This window comes from Heterocephalus glaber, unplaced genomic scaffold (genome assembly GCF_053883595.1).
Source record: "Heterocephalus glaber isolate CG9 unplaced genomic scaffold, H.glaber_assembly_v1.0 deba00000621, whole genome shotgun sequence".
NCBI lineage: Eukaryota > Metazoa > Chordata > Mammalia > Rodentia > Bathyergidae > Heterocephalus > Heterocephalus glaber.
In genome coordinates, this window is record NW_028258153.1 from 32,580,142 (window position 1) to 32,586,084 (window position 5,943).

The window sequence follows — 5,943 nt, forward strand, 5'->3', positions numbered from 1 at the left end:
TTGTGGTTTCTTATGCTATTGATCTCCAGTTTAATTGCACTATGGTCTGATAGTATACAGGGGATAACTTCGATTGCTTTGCATTTACTTAAACATGTTCTATGAGCTAGCATGTGGTCTATTTTGGAGAATGACCCATGTGCAGTCAAAAAGAATGTATATTCTGATTCTGTGGGGTGACACACTATGTAGACATCTATTAAGTCCATTTGTTCAAAAGCTTGGTTCAGTTCTAGTATTTTGTGGTTGATTTTTTTGTCTAGATGATCTGTCTATTTGTGACAGTGGGGTATTGAGGTCCCCCACTACAGTTGTATTAGAGCTTATTTGGTTTTTCATGTCCATTAATTTTTTTTAACATATTGGGGGCACTGGTATTTGGTGTATATATATTTATGATTGTCATCTCTTCCTCTTGGATTTTACCAGAGTGAAAGAATTTGACATACAGGTAAGTGAGGCATATAGGACTCCAACTAGCCATAATCAAAAAAAAATCTACACCAAATTCAATGATTAAGCTCAATGTTGGCCTTCTGAGGAAATTTGATTCAGTTCTCATCCAATTCAATTTGTGACCAGTATCATGGAAAGAATTACATTTGTGAACTGAGGTACCACTGTATTAAAGATATAGGGAAAGGGAACAGGGGAATGTAAAAGGAAAACTTTTCAACTTTAAACTATATGATATGAAAAGGAGAGAGAAAGGATCATATTGGAGAGTAAGAAGAATTTTTATAGAATTAAGTAAAGGTAAGGGGGAAAACTAATGAGAATTAAAGATTTAAAAGAGGGAGAAAAAAGGAAACTATATTGGGAGTAAAAACAATAAAGAAAAAATTAAAGGGAGAAAATTTAAAGGAAGAAGAGAAAAAATAAAAAAGAAGAAGCAAGAAAAAGAGATAAGAAACAAGGAAAAAAAGAGGGAAAAAAAAATCCCCAAACTTCAATATACTGGCAAGGAAAAAGGAGGAGGAAAATAAAGAAAAAACATAAAAAAGCAAAAACAAAACAACTGAAAACAATGCACACACTCACAAAAAAAGCAAAAAAAAAGAGAAACTTTTCTGTGATTTTGGATGTGTGTTTTTTTCTGGGATCTACAATTCTGGGGCACTATCCAAGTCAAGTGTCCCATTCTATAAGTGTGTACCCATTTACACTTACAGATAAAGAAGGCAGCCAGACCCCAGATCCATGCTGGATGCTGGCACCATCAGGCAGTAGGGTTAGGAGAATGGTGCCAGTGCCACAACTTTCAAATTCAGAGCAATCCATGCTGAGTCTGGCCTCTGGCTGTGTGGGTGAAGCCTGTGTCCTTTAGCTCAAACTCCTCAAGGGATCTCCTTCCAGGCTGACCATGCCTCTCTGACCATGGCTCCCTCCCATGACTGTCTCTTACCCAGTCACTGTGGGGATGTAACACTGGGAGCACCGCCCCCATGACTGCCCTGAGTCCCAGGTTCAAACAATGAACCATTCCCCAGAATGATGTCTGACCAAGTACCCTTTCCAGGAATATGGCAGATGCTTGGACTGCAGTCATTCACCAGTTGTTGGCTGTTGAAGGATTCATGTGGAAGCAGAATCTTGAACTCTCCCTGAAGCTCAGAGTACTTGCTGGTCCATTCCACCACTGCATTTCTCCCTGAAGTCCTCCGGAGTCCCCAGCTTTCAGTTTGTCTCATATATTTGGCCTCCATTTCCCATGAGCCATGACCCAGGAGCTGGGGAGAAACTGCAGACTGTCTCTTCTCTTCTCCACGTTGTGTTCTGTCTCTTCAGTTTCTCTTTAGGTTTTAATTTTCCTGACAGATCCTTCCTGGTCCCCAGGGATCTACTTCTTTCTTTTTCTTTTTTCATTCCCAAGTTGTTATTTTCCAGTGCCTAAATTCTGAATTTCAGAGAGGCTGAGTTGTTGTTGCTTACCATTCTGTCATTTTCCCGGAAATCTTGCATTCCACATTATTTAAGGGCAGGTAATGGGGGCATGAATATGATCAAAACACATTGTATATTTTGAAACCCTCTCCCCTCTAAAAAATGTGAAACTCAGGGGGTAGGTGGGAAAGGAATTTGAGAGGGAGAAAATGATTAAAGTATGTTATGTGCATGTATAAATCTGCCAAAATGAAACCCAATAATCTGTATAAGGAATATGTACTAATAAAACATGTGGGAACATTTTTTTAAAAGAGAAAGAAAAATTAGAATGTCCACATTATCCCAGAAAGTATTTCCCTTCCCTGCTCCAGCGAATCTCTCCCCCACGCACCAGACATATTTGCTGTTCTGAGTTGATCTGCTATATATGGGCTTTGCCTCGTCTTAAACTCCACATAAATATATAAAAATATTTATCTGACTGGTATTATAAATATTACATAATTGGTTTGCAACTTCTTTCTTTCCATTTAGCATTTCATTTTAACATTTCACTCATGGTAAGTATAGGCCTAAGGCATGCTTTTATTTTGTGTAATATTCATTGTATCATGAATGTATTTTTTTACCTTTTAAAAATATTTACTTGATTACTGGTTTATCACAAATAATGCATCTCAGAAATGGCCAGATGGAAGAGATGCCCAGGGCTCCACACCCTCCTCCAGGTCCCACCCCTTCCTGCCCCTGGTGTTTGCCACTCCGGAAGCTCTCAGAACGGCATGCTGTCAGAGGATTTAGGGAGGCACCATGGTGTAGGCATGACTGGTTAGATCCTTAGCCATCAGCAGTTACTCAACCTTCACCCTCTTCCCCACCCCAGACGTCAGGGGGTGGGGTGGGGCTGTTTCCCTGGCAACCAGCCCCCATCCAGAGTCTGTCTGGGACCCCCAGGCACTAGTCATCTCATGAGAGGATTGAAAGATTTTTAGGAGCTCTGTGATCTCTTTGGAGAATTGAAGGATTTTTTTTTCCATTAAGTTTACTGGTACATTTTAGGTATGCAGTACAGTTACATTCACCATTGGCATCTTGTGCCTGTACATGATGTATCTTGGTTCTTATCTTTCCCCCTTCCCCTGCCCTCCCTTCACCCCTCCACTCTTCCCTATTTACAATGACATTGTTTCCATTTTTTTCCTTTTCTCATATTTTTTTTTTCCCCTTCTTTGCTTTCTCCTACTCCTCGCACTTCCCCTACTCCTCTGGACCTTTTCTCCCTATTTCACATGATCAGTAATACATTTTGATATTTATACATGTGTATCCTATTTATTTCACTTAAGATTATGGCCTCAATGTGAAAGATTTTTTTTTAAGGAGATGTGTGCCAGGAAAACTAAATATATAGGCACTGTATTGTGCTTTGTTTTTGTTTTGGTGCTGGAGAACAAGCCCAGGGTTTTGCACATGAAAAGCAAGTACTCAACACTAAACAATGCCCCCAGCCCACGGTCCCTCTCCCCCCCCCCCCTTTCTCCCTGCCTTCAAGGCTTGAGGATTAAATCCAGCGCCTTTGCACTGAGCACATTCTCAGCACTTTAAATTTTTTTTCTTTGAGACAGAGTCTCACTAAGTTGCTCAGGCTGGGCTCAAAGTTACCACCCTCCAGCCTCAGCCTCCTAGGGTGCTGGGATTACAGATGTGCACTAGCATGCCTGTTTGCTCTATATTTCTTTTTTCACTTTTCTTTTTATCCATTAAGTTTATCGGTACATTTTAAGTATAAAATATAGTTACATTCATCATTGGGATCTTGTACCTTTACATGATGTATCTTGGTTCTTATTTTTTTCCCATTCCCCTGCCCTCTCTTCACCCCCTCCACCCTTCCCTATTTGCAAAGACTTCGTTTCCATTTTTTTCCTTTTCTCATATTTTTTCTTTTGCCTTTTTTCCTTTCCCCTACCCCTCCCACTTCCCCTGCTCCTTTAGACCTTTTCTTCCTATTACACAATATCAATTATACATTTTTTTAAATTACAATATCAAAATTTAGAAGAAATTACCACAGATTTTTGCTGTATATTTGTGTGTGTGTGTATGTGTGTGTGTGTGTGTGTGTGTGTTCAGGTTTCATCTTTTTAATCAGCTCTGAAGGTCATCCTAAACACTACATGAGACACAGAATATTTTTTCTTCCAGTATTAAAAAAAAAATGACATTCACAAACATTTTCAAGAAGCTCTTTTCATGATGGTGGATCTTGAATAAAAAACAGCTCTAGGCAATCATTTTTGATGCAGACTGCTTACAGGTACATTCAAAAATTTTCTAATCATAAAAATTTTGTACAAGTTTTAAAAATGACCCTAGATACATGTTAATTAAAAAAAAATCAGTCTGGCCAAATTTTTTTTTCGCCAGAAACAATAATCCTGAGAGTCCAAACTAAAAACTTAATAAAGAAAAAAAATCCCCATACTCTACAAATGTCCCAGAAATTTGTCTTTAAATGGGGGGAAAATTAAATACATCGAGCTTTCTAAAAGGTCTTTAACAAGGTACCTTGGGAGCTCAATTCAAAAATAGGTAATATACTAAAACAGAAGTTTTAGCGCAGCTCCAAAAATCTTTATACAGCAATGTGGAAGGACGATCCTGGGCCAGAAGTGTTATTCCTTGTGTATGTCATGTGTACATGCTCCTCAGCTGTCATAATTGTCTCTGTAGTTCCCTCCTGAATAGCGGTCATAACCACCCTGGCTGCCACTATAGTCTCTGGATCGCCCACATCCATATCCATACCTTCCAGGTGGATCGTCATACCTGCCACTCCCATAGCCCTGGTCCCCAGCACCTCTAGAGTAGCTGCGACCACGACCATGGGCCCCAAAGGCACCCCCTCCTCTGGTGCCCCGGGCAGCTTTGCCTGCACGGTCCACACGGATTCGGCGACCACCCAGGGACTCTCCATTCATGGCTCTCGTGGCATCTGAGGCATGCTCTGGATTGGTGGAGGCGATGAAGCCAAAAGCCCGGGATCGCCGAGTTTCCCGGTCCTTGACAGCAGCCACCTCAGAAAGAGGCCCGCAGCTGCTGAAGTGCTCTTCCAGCGCCTGCTCACCGGTGGTGAAGTTGAGCCCGCCGACGAAGAGCTTCCCCTCTTCAGAAGACATGGCAATGAATTCGAGTCCTGGGAATTAGAAAATAATAAGGCCGCAGAGACGGCAAGCTCCGAGGAACACGAAGAACAGGGCTGCTGTATATTTTTTAATGTGTTGCTGTCTACTGCTTGGTGTTTGGCTAGGATAGCAAAAGGACAGAAATTCTAAAGATATGGACACAATACTGGAATCCCCTTTCATCATTAAAAATTAGTCCAGTGCATCAGCATATCATAATCAAGGGGACCCTATTGTACATAGGAACGGTCAGCAGCCTGAATTTGACAAGATGCTCTTCAAAGTGTGCATAGTAACTGATACTCTCAATGCCTTCTGCAGTCTCAGATGGCCTTTCCTCAGCTCTTGGAAAAGCTCATTAAGTATTTGATCATTTCTACCCTTTTTGTAATGTCCTCTTTCCTCTCTCTTTCTTTTCTCTTTCTGGATTCCTTTTAGGATGGTGATGTACTTTCTGATTTGTTATCTGTATCACTTACTGTTTTTGCCTTCTCTGAGTTTTCCTAAACTTCTGTCCATCCAGAGTTGTCCTTTCTAGCTTTTAAAACCTCACTTTCCCTTCCAGAGGCTTTTGCTGTGGTTATTCTCCCATGGCTCATTGTCCCTTGTGCCAGGTTGTTCAGCGGATGCACTATTTTCTAAAATCTCTCTGAGGAAATTGATAAAAGTTTAATTCCTTCATTTTTTTTTTGTTTTATGGTTTTGTCACCTCTGAATTCTTTGTTTTCTCCAGGGGTGCATTTCTGTGTTTTTCACTTTCTTTTTAGAAACCTGTTCATTTTCTCTCATGCTACAGATTTTTTCTAATGTATTGCAAACTTCTTTTGTGGTTTTTTTTTTTTTTTTTTTTTTTTGGTGTGGGGGATTGAAC

At 40.4% G+C, this 5,943-nt stretch overlaps 1 pseudogene; it reads right to left on the bottom strand.

The window, feature by feature from the left end:
- Positions 1-4,053: 4,053 nt before the first annotated feature.
- Positions 4,054-5,103, bottom strand: LOC101717312 (RNA-binding protein 3 pseudogene; annotated as a pseudogene).
- Between the last annotated feature and the right edge of the window lie 840 nt (positions 5,104-5,943).